The sequence below is a fragment of the Hibiscus syriacus genome, unplaced genomic scaffold, assembly GCF_006381635.1.
Source record: "Hibiscus syriacus cultivar Baekdansim isolate YM2019G1 unplaced genomic scaffold, ASM638163v2 tig00112399_pilon, whole genome shotgun sequence".
NCBI classification, from domain to species: domain Eukaryota; kingdom Viridiplantae; phylum Streptophyta; class Magnoliopsida; order Malvales; family Malvaceae; genus Hibiscus; species Hibiscus syriacus.
The window spans coordinates 563,837-579,188 of record NW_024063321.1 but is presented as its reverse complement, the minus strand read 5'-3'; the positions used below and the strand labels follow the sequence as shown (position 1 = coordinate 579,188).

Below are 15,352 nucleotides of genomic sequence, written 5' to 3'. Positions count from 1 at the left end.
TATAATCAAATGGTTTTTTCTTGTATCCATTCCTACGCCTTCCCAAATTTGTTTTCCTGTTTTCATCATTTTTTTCCATCTTCACCTGTATCTTTCCCCTCTCCCTCCTCATAAATCCCTTGCCAATGCACTTCGCCGTCAATGGCCATAACCACGTCTTCCTTGCTGGTCGCCATCGTCTGATGCCCAGCTAGATCTTCATCCCATGCCCTTCAATAATGTAAAGTTAAGTATCTAGCCCACATAAATGCTTTCGTTGTTCGACTGGAGTTGCTCTTCAGCAAACCAGAGTGCGCTCAATGTAACCTCCTCCGCCCCACTATGGTAAGCCCAGACATTGACCAAGAGTTCCAAAACCCGACAGTAACAGTGTTTTTTCTGAACATAGAGGAAACTATGATTAGACTCTCAATGGAACCAACAAAGACATATGAAACCACAAAGCTTACCTCAAGATCCGATGAACCCAACAAACAAATATTGACCTTGCTAGAATGGTATGCAGGCCATGTAGAGAGTTGACAACATCCTGTAATTCGATTATACAAGTTTCCACTCATCATCTCACTGTGCAGCAATCTAAAAGGTGCTGAAAGAGAAAGATGAATAAATAAGGCAGAACTCAGGAATTACCGAGAAAACATTATGAACTCCAAAAAGTAAGTGGTAGGCATCACCCAGCTATGCAGGGACCAGTGACCTTCAACATTGGCATGGGAGGAAGAGCTTCCATATCAGATGGCAAGATATACATCTTCCGGAGGCATTTTCAAAAGCAGTTCTGCAGGCCATTAAACAAATCTTCTAAGCCAATCAATACTTTACATATATTAATAAAAGTACCTAACATACATGCCTATCTATTGCAAGTTAAATAACAACATGTCCACGTATTCAGCAACTATCCTACTTAACTTTCCCAAGGCCAGCTTTGGGTCTGTTCAAATTTTAATAGAGATTATCACCTTCTACAACTAATCTGAATAACAAATTCTGCCAATAAAAAATGATCATTTCTAACCTATTGAACCTGATCTTGGCCCATGTTTAGATTCATAAATTGAACTTCGATCAACCAGGCTTAAAAACCTATAACAGATGTTAACAGGCCCTCACCTCTTCGCAGCCCACCTATGCTTTTTTGCTTGCTAAAAGATGTCATGGAACGGAAAAGCAGTTTACCATGTAACAGAACAATATAATGTTTTCCTTGATTTACTTCCAACAGTATTCGGATTTGTACCATGATGGCTTTAACAAGAAAATTTCTACAAAACTGATCCCCAGAGCTTCACACATTTGACTTATTTTTCTTGAAGTATCTGTGTTTGACATAGTAGATGCGTACACGGACATGAGTATTAAAATTATGACCCTCCAACACATAGATAAAGAACAAGGAGAAAGCAACTCATTGTCGAAGAGATAATCCATATATCTACAACATGACAGCATGAGACCCTCACATAACTTGTAGAATTACAGCCAAACCTAGTCATTGATGAGGAATGACAAATGAATCCATCACCTACATGCTTTACACTCGTAGATATATAGTGAACAAACCTGCATACCCAGCATTTAGCATCACACATTGACCAAATGTAAGTGCATCAATGGTTTCTTCATCACCGCCATCAACCTCAAGGCATGCCCAGAAGTACATCACATCTCCTTTACTTTCTTGTATTTTTTCTTCTATAACTTTTTCAGTTTTTTGGACAATGAAACCCATTTCAAGAAAAACAAACATTGCAAACCCTAAAAATTTATACTTGTAGACTTGAGGCAAAAGATACAGATTCCAGAACCACATAAAAATAGGACATCGTTAGTTTTAGGAACTTTTACACGTCTCTCTTTTAAACAAGTAAAGTATGTGGGAGATGACAAGAGAGAAAACAGATGGCAAATTGAAAATACAAGCAAGCAAATCTGGAGGGGAGAGTAAAGCATTGAGTTAATAGACCATTGTCATTGCACTTAAAGATGATAACTGAAATATTGAGGGGTAAAACAAGATTATCAAACACTCTCCTCTCAAAACAAGAAGAAAAATCAGGTTACTGGAGAATTGGAGGGATTTGGTTCACCTTCAAATCATTCCCAACACCCTAAATCACCCCTTTTTAAGAATAAATATATAAAATCTTTTAGAGGAAGCAATACCATTTATTCCCTTTTACCACACATTGTTACAGCCACCCCCATCCCCACACTTCCATGATAAAAAACAGAATGAAATTTGAAACAAGAGGCTGTTTCACCCTCTTCCATCATGAAACAGTAAGAGAAATTTTGTATTTACATTGTTTTTACATAATAAAAATGAAAGGTCACAGAAAGGTCGTCCTTCACCGGGGATGTTTGGACAACTTTCGTCGATAACTTGAGCAAATGAATCTCCAGGAGAGAACTCTGAGAATTATTCAACCACCATGGAAAGGTCCTTAGGGTTTTCATTCCGTTTGTCAACAACAAACCAAGATACATAGTCTCTACTTTCGCCTTTGTACGATTCGCAAATGAAAAAGATCTCCTAATTATAAGAAGGGACGGATCATGATTGATGGGAGAAAAGTATCAGTTGGGATTGCTAAGTACCAGAAGGTTCGAAAAGGAAAACTCCTAGTGGTAAGGCAGTTGAAGGATCAAAAAATCTGAAGGTGAGATGAAGAAGAATAAGGGTCGTGAGGCTCTCTTCGAAGTCAGAGAGACAACAAATCGTATAAAGAAGCTCTAATTAAAGATCAAAGGTCGGCCAGCTCATTTACAAGCAAGGGAACCCTGAAGGAATTTGCTAATGAGGAAGAAGGGAAGAAGAACTTGATAAAGATGTACATTCCATCAAAAGAGTCGGAATGGATTAAGTTTTCCCTAACAGGGATTATAAAAGCATCTTATGAGATTGACTTTGGTTTGGAGGGCTCTCTTTAATGATGGAATTGACGTCAAAGTTGCAAGATGGGGATATGCGAGGAATTCATGTATCATTAATTTCTCATCAGAAGAAGCCTTAAAAGAGACTTGGACGAATAAGAAGATCGAACTGTCTTACTGGTTTGAATAGTTAGATCATCTTGTTATGGAAGAAGGGGTTCCTCTGGCCTTCTGTTCAGTTGATCTCATCGGAGTCCCTTTGAACAAATCGGTGGGGATCATTGGTTTGCATCCAGGACTCAACTAGAAACAAGGACGATTTGGCGGTTGCTAAGATGATAGCAAGGATCGCAAGTTCTTTTGATATCCCGAGGTCCATCACACTATTTTCAAATGGGAGATCATATACGGTCAGTATCAAGATAGGAATGGCTTTAGTAAATCCGGATGATTACCCTGCTCAGGATTCTGAAAGAAATTCTGAGGATATTTGGAACACAGTCATCGAAGAAGGAACAAAGTGGTGGCCGGAATTCTCAGGTGGGTTTGGACAATCAATCATCACATTTGGAGTCTCAAAACAGAGTGGTTTTGTGGCTTGCTGATGGTCGGACAGGTGTCACTCAAGGGAATGATACTGACGGAAATTATCCTGCTAGATCGAGACAACCATCATTGATGTTGGATAGGGAAGAGGAAAACATTAAATTTTCTCTCGAGCAATGGGAAGAGGAAAACATAAATACTTAAATTCATAATATTTTATATAAATTAACTTAAAAAAATATTTTTTTATATTAACTTACTAAATATATTTTATAATTAACTTAATTTAAAAATATTTTATTTTTATTTTTCATTTAAAAATATATTTTTTATGTTAAAATTTTTTTAAAAGTATGATTAAATTGAGAGAATATATAAATAATAAGGATCAAATGCGTGATTATACTAACTATCACGTCACATATTCTGTTAATTGTTAATAGCAGTTAACCCGTGATGACCACATCTTAATTAAATAAAAATGAAAGTGACCATATCTTAATTAAATAAAAACGAAAGTTACCATATCTTATGTTTTTTGAAATCAATGACCAAAAATTGACAAAACACAAACATAAGTGATCATCCGTGTAGTTAACCCAAAATTAAAACAAGAGGTTGGTTCACCCTCTTCCATCATAAAACGGTAAGAGATCTAAAACAAGAGGTTCATCAATAAAACTCTAGCTAGTATTCAAACATGAAAAAAGTATCAAATATTAGCATAAAGAATACCTTCCTACCAGCAGCACGCCATGACTGAAAACCAATCCAAGGTCTCTTATGAATGGTATCCACCCTGTTAGCAATAGAAAACATCCCTCCAACTTCACATAATAAATCCCTGTAGTAAGTGTCATTCAAAATTGGGAGTCGGCCAACTGCATCAACGTCATCTGATCTCAACCTCCTTGCTTCTAGACTGACATACAGATGAACAAATTACAAAATGTAGAAACTAGTATTTAACAAAATCATTTTCAGCAGCCAACAAATGAAAAAGGAAAACTCCTCTAAGGAGCTGAAAAGACTGAGGAGCACTATAGTAATACAAGAAATCAATTAAAAAATAAGACAACATAACGAAGAACAGTAGTGGAGAAGAGGAGGTGATGGGAAGTGTTAAAATCTAAGGAAATACATTGAAGAAGGAAGAATGAAAGAGATGATGAAAGAGAAATCTAATTATTGAATTTGAGATTACAGTAGTTTAAATAAACTGAATTGTTGACTTCTAATAGGGCTTTTCTGCTAAAGATAAAATTCTATCTAGAGATTACAAAGACTCCTAGGATTTCTCGTTTCTTATCATAAAAAACTCTTAAAAAAACAAGACTTCTACACAAACGATTCTAATAGGAAGGTACAATCTGTACAAAGTTTCATCAATTGCAATTTTGTCAAACTCTTTAGTAAGCATGCTTCTATCCACCCTTAGAAAGAAGCTCATCCCACCCAAGAATTACTCAATAAGATTCAAAGCATTTTGTAAGGGGACTATATGAATATATTGTTATACAATACTTTCAGCAGCATGAATTCTCTTCAATCATATCAACACTATCATAATTAAATATAAATGTTCCAGAGACCAGAACATAAAACGACAATATATGAGAGAGTAATGAAAAAAAACATGAACTGTAATGAAGATTTCTAAAAGGATAAAACACCAAAAACGGATTGCGAGAAGCTCACAAGACTTAGCCCACGGTACATAGATCCATGGTGCAAGAATGGCCAAGCCCCGGCCCCACTATAGATCTCATAAATGCATACAGATTGACCTGTCCTTTCTAGTTCTCCCTCGTCTCTTTCATTTTCCTCAAACTTCAGCTTCTCAGATTTCCGAGCATTTCGATAAATCTTTGGCCATACACCAGGAGTTCTCTCCATTCTTCATTAACCTATAGATTTAAGTGGAAAAAGTCTTTTTCACATCACACTTATTCGTTAGCATGTTAAAAAACCAAAAGAAAAAGGGAAGAATAACACGAGGAGAAAAAAACAATGCGGGGAGAGATCCAAACAAACAAAGGGCAACAACTATTTAGTATTGTTATACCTCCTCAATTCCAATTCTTTCATACTTTGCAAAGTTCTCTATTTGCACGTATTCAGGTCTTTTGCAGTAAAGACATCCTGGTTCTGGATCTTACTCCCATTCTCAGGCATACCAATGAATGTTTGGTGAATTCCTCCTCAAGGAAATAAACAACATTAAAACTCCTGAAGCATCAACATTTCCTTGTGTCATTTCCTTCCTGAAAAGGTTCCATTCCCATGATCCCTGCTGAAGTTCAGAAACAGAAGCTGGAAGCGAGACATCTGATGGGAATTGAGTAAATTCTCCAAAAGACTTGCATAACCAGTTACGCATTCAGATGCCAGAATGTTCTTAGCAAGCAGTCTTCCAGAAGAAGCGACTGTTAGAGCAAAACTAGAGAGTCTGCCATTTGAAATTAAAAGAGCAAAAACCCTCAATAGATCATCAGGCTGGTGCTTTTGAAAAAAACACCATCAACTCCATCAACCACCTGTCATATAAAAAAAGCTTGAAATGTAACACATAACAAAAGGTCCCACCAACCTTTCTATCTCCATATCTCCCCCCTTCTCATACGTACAAATCAAGAATTATGAAGAACTCGGAAAATAATTTAGATGGGCCTACATTTTTTCATGATAGGAAAATCAGGTGTGATGACAGGGATTCCAAATGTCATGGCTCGGATGATTAATGGAGGAAAACCCTGTTCTTCTTGGGAGGAACCATATAGAACAATGTCAGCCATTAATAAACTCCATTGGCATCTCAAAGCCAAAATGCCTAACAAAGCCTTTTGTAAGTCCTAGCCGAGATGCAACTTGCTGCATAGAAGCGCAAGGCAACAAAATCTTGGGGAAAAAAGTATCTCTAAACCAAAAAACTACCTCAATTCAGAGTGCAGAAGGTATCATATACAACTAAAGGACAAAAAGAAAAGCACATGATAGCTTCTAATTGCTACTCTCTCCAAAAATTTTTCCATCTAGCAGTGTATAACTGATTAAAAAAGGTTTGACTATACCACAAGTTATAAGTTTTTAACCAAATAATCGAATTAAGGCAGAAACAAAACAAATGACTTAAGTCAGGCACAGCGACTAAATAGAAAATTCAGGTATACTTCATGAAGAAAATGATGCTATGTCGTTTGAAATGCAGCATCTAATCCAAGCAATAAGACAACATTTTTTTTGGTCAAACGTGTTAATAATTGTTCCCATTTCACATTAATCACACATGACACAACTTTATAAATTAAAACTTCTTCAAGTTCAAAATGGGAGCATCAAAGTATACAAAACACTACACACACACATATATATATATGACGCACCTATCAACAGTAAACTACCTGTAAGGCCTCATTGTATCCCTCAGTGGAGTTGCCACTCAAGAAAACAATTTAAATGATCCTTCTGCATCATTTCCCCTTGCATATCTCATAAAGCAGGGGTCCTATCGTGTGCATTGCAATGGCATAGTCCAATGATAACTCATCGAATAAAGAACTTCCAATACTACAACCACCATATCATCCATGCTAAACCCATTGTCTTCCCGTAGTTGAGGCTTTGAATGGGTCATACTGTAATTTTCTTCACCCCAGACATCCACCGGTGATCCAGGAATAACAAGGAAGTTTCCAGTGTCTAAACTATATAACATCTGGTATAGGAATGAATTGAAAATGAGAAACCGTATATATGTCTAACGAATGCCATCTAAAATTTTGTGTGGAAGTAAGAATGTCATTTACCACTAGCGTAAAATCAGGGAATACAATAACATTGGCCCTGGTAAAAGCACTTTTCCAATTAGAAACAAGATGCTCCAAGCCCGTCTTCTCATAGACAGGAATACGTTTTGCCAGGTATCCTCTTGAATTATCCATATAAGTGGTACAGAATCAAAGGCTCATGCGTAAGGCTGCATGGATATAACACTCACTAACAGCATCTCAACTAAAACAGAACATTAGAGGTGTTTGTAGTATTCAGAAAACGTCTGAACAAGCGTGAGAGAATCAACAGCTAGCTATAGACAATACCTTGAGATGGTTCTTTTGCTTCAGAACTAGCAATAACACCTTCAAAACTGTAAAAAATGAAAGCAACATATACAATCAATGCAAAGTAAATAATCAAAACAATAATCACAAGAAGAATTGCAACAAAAATTCAACATAAACCACCGCGCAAATAGACAAACAAAGAAAATTGGTAACACAAGAATAAGATAACATACAGCGACTAATCAATACGACCAAATTCCGCTGGACCTAAAAATGAAATCTGTTTACTTATGTGCTCCTCCCATATTGAACGCACTTTGCCATGTCCTAGTGTATAAATCTGCCAAATTGACAGTGTAAGGATCCATAATATTTTCTGGTCCGGTCAGTGAATATTATTCTATACTCTCATGCTAGCACAGTTAAACAGAACCAGAGTACATAACTATTAATGCATCCAACATATGTGTAAGTTATAGAAGATACTTTATCGTAAAATATGTTGTATTAGCGCATCCAAAAAATGGGAGCACTATACGGTCATAATTTTTTTATTTAAAAAAAAAGATCACCTTAAATACATAGCCAAGTCTCTGAAGACTCTTTACCACAGTAACCAACATCAATGACTGTGGGTCTTCCTTCATGTTTCCCAAAATCTGTCAATTATCAGGAATACACAAAGTAAATGCATAACGCTATAAATACCATATAGAAGCTACTTTTAACTCGAGGCATTGTGCTGAAAATGTAACCAACCGAACATCCCCACTCTAATCATTGGATTGTTAGGGATTTAATATCACTATAACTTCTAACAACTTTCAATTCCAAATTATAATTAGATACTTAGATTGCTATATAACAGCAAATTACCTTCAAAACTATGAATGTAGAAGCCAAACTTAGCAATAATCACATAACCACTTGCCTGCAAATTACTTAAAATAAACCATTTTTCTCAACCAGCCTTCCTTTCCAGAAAGTAGCAATGAATCAGGCAGTATATGTTCTTAGAAGTTACCACCACCAAAAAAATAAAAAGATAAAAACAAAATAAAATTCTACAAATATTCAGTTTTTAACCCACACCATCCTCCAAAGAGTTCTACATTGTTATATTTATTTAATTCCTGATCAATGTACTCCCATCTGAAAATGTCATCAGAACTTATAAGCAAAGCCTATGTATTATAAACCACCTGTAACTCCAGTTGGAGCTATCACACCTCCTTTACTCCTCAATCCTTTTTACACTTTTAAGCAAAACCATATTTTTCCCCAATTAGGGAGCATTTTGTTAAGACCAGCCAAAATTTGCTTATTTATTTCTTCTTCTATTTTATTTCTAAATCTTATTAGATGTAAAATGTCTCTAAAATCATACTTTTTCCAAAAGGAAATAAAAAATTTAGATCTCATTGCTGAAACTCGGTACTTAATGTTTCAAATCTTCAATTTGTTAAATATCATGTAAGAATAAAAGTAGGGAAATCATGAGTTGAGAACCTTTAAAAACATTAGAAAATAGAGTTTCGTTTTACTCCAACAAACACTTCAAGAGAAAGAAACCTATAACAACACATTCAAGTGCAAGATAGCCTTTCAAGTTCTTAATCACGAACTACTACCTACATTCAATTTTAAATAATAAAAGAAACAAAGGCATGATCATTGCCAGGCATTATTTATCGTAAGCAATGTTACTTGGACTCTTCATTTTTTTCCAAATGCATCCGATCACCGATGTCTGATATCCATGTTCGAAACATACTCAACATGGGTATAGGAATATGATTATAAAATATATCTAATAACTCAAAGAAATTTGACATACAGTGCCATACACGTATAATACAGTAATCCATTTGCGACACACTCTCCGAGCCTGGGTAACATGGATTTTAAGTCCTAAAAGAATCGCCGAAACTACTAAACAAATATGCAATTCGATAACTTACAAATTAGTTTCTCCCATATGTGTAAACTACCAATTACCGTCTGAGAAGGGAAAAAAGAGGGCGTACGAGTAGGGCTGGCAATTATCCATGGTGAGTGGATTATCTACCCACCCACCCCGAATAATTGTATGAAAACCCGCTGTGAAATGAATGATTGGCGAATGATAGATAGATCGGGTCAAATATGATTGAAATTTTTTTGACCCATCACCCGCAACATCCATCCACCCTTTAATATATCCATCCATCCATATATACTATATATATATATATATATATATATATATATTAAAAAAATAAACGGATGATTGTAAATATTCTTATTCTCTTAATTCTAACTTTTATCCCATTGAAAATATGTTTAATTTTTTAATATTGATTTATCCCTATTGATACTAGGATAGAGAGGACTTTTGAGAAGTGATAGTTTGTTGATGAAGATTTAAAGATTATATTTGATGTACAAAACTATACATGACGCATCTATTCACTTAAAAAATGTATCACAAACATAGTGCACAAGATTATATAAACTGTGTTCTATTTTGTTTTTGTTTTTGATGAAAATTTATTTTTCATGTTTTGGTTTTTATGAATGTTTATGTTTGGTTTCTATGAATGTAGAAGAATTTGAGCTTAGGATGTAAAAATAAATTTTGTTCATAGTATCATCAATTTCTCATCCGTTCTACCCACGGATGATAGATGAAGCGGATATGGATGAAATTTTTTGTAGGTGATGGAGGGTGTGTAAGGAGATTTGGACCGCGAGTAATAGGACGGATGAAGTTCCACCCGATCTATCTCTTATTCATTGTCAGCCCTTAGTACGAGCTTAGCCTTCGTACAAAGTACCAAAAAGAATACTATTTTGGCAGTACAAACAGAAAAAACAAAAGATAAATAAAAAGTGCTAGGTTCTTATTAGGGGTGGGAATAGGCCAGGCCGGCCTACAGGAGCCTACGGCCTGGCCTGTATAAAGCATGGTCTGGTCTGGCCTATTTAATAAAAATGTTAGGTTCAGGCTTTTTAAAAGCCTATTTAATTAAACAGGTCAGGCTTAAGACTATTAAAAAGCCTTATAAGCCTGATAGACCGACCTATTTAGAGGGACTACTTTATAAAATGCACTAAGTTAGAGTGACTTAATAGAGATTTTACTTTAAAATTAATGACTAAACTAAAAATATTAAATATTTATTGTTAACAAACTTTTAAACATACCAAACTTTTAAACATGCCAAATTAGACCTAAATAACACAAACCAGATTCAAACCTATAAAAATTATTAAAGCCCGGCCTGACCTATTAAAGTCTGGTCTGACCTTATTTCTTATTACTTGATCCAATTATGATTAAAGAAAGAATAACAATCACTCACAAGAGCAAGCCTTGGGCCACGAATGCCGATCCTATCAGCTGACCTTACCCGATCAAGTCCGCCGCCTTCAGCTAGCCGCCGAGAGATCCCTGCCGGAGAAAACTTCAACGAGCCTCCGAACCTCATTCCTTCCAAAATGGACCTCCTCCAACCTTTCTCTCCTCCTTGCCTGAACACTTTCCTCGTTATCGAACTCTTCATGACCATCGACGCCACAGCGAAAGCGAAAACCGTAAAAAATACAGCAAGGTAAAACAAATATATGCCTCGGAAAGGAGAGCAATAATCCTTTCCGGTGAACCGATGACGAGTCCGGACTAAATTCCGTCAAGGAGAGAAGATTGTTTGTTTGGTCCCGATTGTGTCCAAGTTCTTTTGAGAAGAAAGCGATCGCGGATCGAGTATAATCCTTGATCGTTGTTGTTATTGGGGTTGTTGTTAATGGTGTTATTCCTGACATCGTCATCGTGTCTTGGAGGGGGATTGTCTCAGGAAAGGCGGGTTAATATACGGCTAATATACAGCATTACCGGATACATTAAAATGTATTTAATAAATTCGGTTTAGCGGTACCTATTATGTTGACAACTAATAATGTTTTAGGTAGAAAATATGAAAAACTATTAAAAAATTTGGTAACCGGTAAACTTTGGTTATCGGTAAGTATCTATCCTTTTTATAAAAGTGTCCATACGTTTAACATATCAAGTAAATTTTACCGGTTTTGTCATAATGAATCTGGTTTTGTCATATTTTTACCTTTATATTGTAAATTATCTATCCTTTTATAAAAGTGTTACTTATTTCACTGTGAAATATATTTATTATTATCTTTAGTTAATATTGTTAAATTTAAAATCTAAATATTTATAAAATATCAAACAATCAATAATTTTTTGTGTAAATGAATTATTAAATTAATATTGTAGGTGGAAAACATGAAACTATTAAAAAAAATTGAAACATAAATTACAACTTTCAAAAAAGTATATCATTTTATAAAAGTGTCCATACTTATTTCACTGTTGAAAACATATTTATTATTATATTTGGTTAATATTGTTAAATTTAAATTCTAAATAATATTTTATAAAATATCAAAACAATCAAATAAAATTTGTGTAAATTAAATTATTAAATTAATATTGTAGGTGGAAAACATGAAACACTATTAAATAAATTGAAACATAAATTACATAACTTTAAAAGCAGTTTTAAATCCTAAAAAGTGTCGAAACTTTTAAAAATATATCGATCCAAACGATATACCAGGTAAAAATATGATAAAACCGGTAACAAAATGATAAAACCGGTAAATTTAAAAGTGTCGATACGTTATATAAGGATCGACACTTTGTGAATTTAAAAGAGAAGCATTATAGCGCCTATAATGGTCGATACTTTAAAAAAAATATATCGATCCACAACGATATAACAGGTAAAAATATGATAAAACCGGTAACAAATGATAAAACCGGTAAAATGATACCGGATATATTGAAAGTGTCGATACTTCGTAAGTAACGTGTAATAAATTATCGACACTTTCAAAGAAATAGGTAATTATCCTTTCGAAAGTATCGACACCTGACATAAAAGTATCGACACTTTTGTATTTGTATCGATTAAATATAAATAACATATCCGATGAAAATATAAAGGCCATAGCTAAATATCCTCTGAAAAAAGATAGAACGACGAGTTTTTAATCGAAGAAGAGTAATTGTTGCTGCATTTCAGAAGGCGTTTCTAAAGCGAAGTTTGTTTGTTTGTTGCTGCAGTCGAATCGAAGTATGTTGTCGAAACCCTAATTTTTTATTATTACAGTAATCGCGATAGGGTTTTTTATGTGTTGTTTGGGGTTTTGGAGTAAGGAAGCATTTGGGACCGATTGCAGGTAGAAATAGATATTCAAGGAAAAATATAAATGTCGATACTTTTATTAAATTATAGGTAGAAAATGATATAGGTTGTATAAATGTGCCGACACATTTTGGTGTGGCCATTCAAATTCTTTTGAAGAAAACCGTTTTACCACAAAAGTAGTTATCTATATTTGTATATTGAAAAGTGTATGTAACAAATAATTTGATTTGCGTAAACTGATATGAAGGAAAAAATGGAGTCAATGGGTTGGAAAATTGTTGGTGGAGCAGAGACTTGAAATTGAGGCCGAGACTCGAAAGCAACCAAAGGGTGGATATATGTACTTCTAGTAAGTATCAATGTCTTTTGTTATTATTGTTGAAATGGTAATTGGATTAAAGTATCGATAAACTTTAAATTGATTAAATTTTAAATGTTAACAGTATGGCCGAATGCAAAAGGATGAAGGGAGATGGCACACAGAGCGGTTCGGTATGTAAATGAAATTGACGTTGAGTAGTATTAGTATTTAGTGTTAATGTATTGATTAAGAAACGTTTATGTTTAATATTAGGTGAAAAAAGATGTGAGGTCCAAATGGAATTCAATGACTGATGCTGAAAAGGAACCTTACATCACACAGTCAAGGAATGATAGTAAAGAATACAAAGAACGGAGGAAAGCACATGAAAATAAGGTATTCATTAAACTTGTAAATCCGTTGATACAAAATATATAAGAACTATAAACATTATATATTGTTAAAAATGTAGGAAGTGTCGACAAGATGCAGCATTAAAAGGGTGAATTTATTAATTAAACACCTTAAGGAGAAGGGTCAGTTGAATGTGCTGGGAGAAATAGGTTTTGGATCGTTGATCGGAGTAAGGGATCGACCTATTCGGGGGAATTGTGTCGATCCTTGATGCACAATTTGACGTCAGTCAATGTATGGCTAAGTATGGTGATTATTCATTCCCTCTGGGGTATCGACTGCTGCAGCCGTATTGGGGGTACAAAACAAGGCAAAAGTGTTATAGAAGTCTGTAGGAGTAAGAACTGGAAAGCACTTGCCTCCAAATATGGTTTGAATCATAAGGTGACATATACTGAAGTTGAAGAGGATATCAAAAGTGGATCTTACTTGGGGGATGAGCTGAAGGCCCGAGTTCTATTGTACCTTGTCGGTATATTTCTTTGTCCAACGGTACGTCAACGAACAAGGAATATATGAAGCTCATTTGCGATGAAGGCTTGAAGGGTGAATTCAATTGGGGCTGAATATATCCATTCGAGATTGATTGAATCAATAATCACCTTTAAAAAGGGCAGCCAGATACCTCAAAGGGTGCATAGCAATCTTAGAGGTAAATGAGTTGAATCACTTTTTGTGTTTTTATATAAAATATAAATTTTTTATAAATGCAGGTTGCACTGTTCGATTTTTGGTCGGGCTGTGAGGCAGTGCCGGCTTATGAAAGAACCGGAGTGGCACGCATCCGTGCATGGGGAAGGAAGGTGGTTAGTGTGGTGAAGTTGAGTTGGATAGGGAAGCAAGAAATGGTAAATGTATAAATAATTAATATATATAATCAATGTCTTAATATTGTAATTTAATTTTTGAAGGTTATTGGCAAGGATGTAGAGGAGGCAGTGGAGGCAGAGAGAAGAAAGGAGGGATGGTTGTATTGGGGGATGAAGGTGAGTGGACGACGGTGAAGCAAAACAGAGTAACTTCGACATTTGATGTCTGAATTGGCTGATATCAAAAAATCCAATTTGAAATCATGCAAAGACAATCAAGAGTCGAAGAGAAACTTGATCAAGTCGTAGAGAAACTCGAGAGGCATAAGGGGGTAGTGGAAGGAAAAATAGATGGAGTGGTGAAAGAAGTAGAGGTGTTGAGGGGTGAAGTGGTGAAAGAAGTTTCGGTGTTAAGGGGTGATATTAAGATGGTGACGGGAGAAAAATTTGAGGGAGTGGTGAAGGAGGTTGTTGATTTGAGGAGTGAACTTACAGGGGTGAAGGGGGTGGTTGATAAATACTCGGATGAAGGAGCTCAATTGAAGGGTGAAATAAAAGATATGAAGAGCTATGTAGAAAAAAAGTACGATGAACTGAAAAATATGAAGAAGAAAAAGAGGGAGGAGGAAGAAGAAGAGATGGAAGAAATGAGGAGGAAGGAAGTCGATGTCATCTATACACGGAGAGTGTTATAGCAGCAGTTTTGGATTCGGAATGTCCTGCACCCCAGAAGAAGCAGAAGGTAAGTTTAATAAAAGAATACTTAATTTGATTTTTATTATGTTGTTGTGACACAAATTTGTATGCAAAATTGTAGGTTGAAAAAGCGGATATTCCACCGGAATTGATGACATCGAAGCTGCAATTTGTGATTATTTATGGAATAGCGAGTTAGAATCGGGGTAAGTGAAATATATGTTTTGTGAGTGATATTTAAATATTTCATGACAAGATATTAATCCTAATGATTCATCATATACTGTATATCAATGGGAAATCAATTCGCTACGTATACGACGTTGCAACGTTGAAGCCTACGGAATGGGTTGGCGGTTGTGGTAAGTAGAAAGTAGAAAATAAATAAAACTTATTGAATATGTTCTGATTGTGTATTAATTTTGTTAGGTTATC

The 15,352-nt window shown here is 35.1% G+C and overlaps 1 pseudogene; it reads right to left on the bottom strand.

Annotated features, from left to right (window-relative positions):
* Nucleotides 1–85: 85 nt before the first annotated feature.
* LOC120179057 lies at nucleotides 86–11,265 on the bottom strand (annotated as a pseudogene).
* Between the last annotated feature and the right edge of the window lie 4,087 nt (nucleotides 11,266–15,352).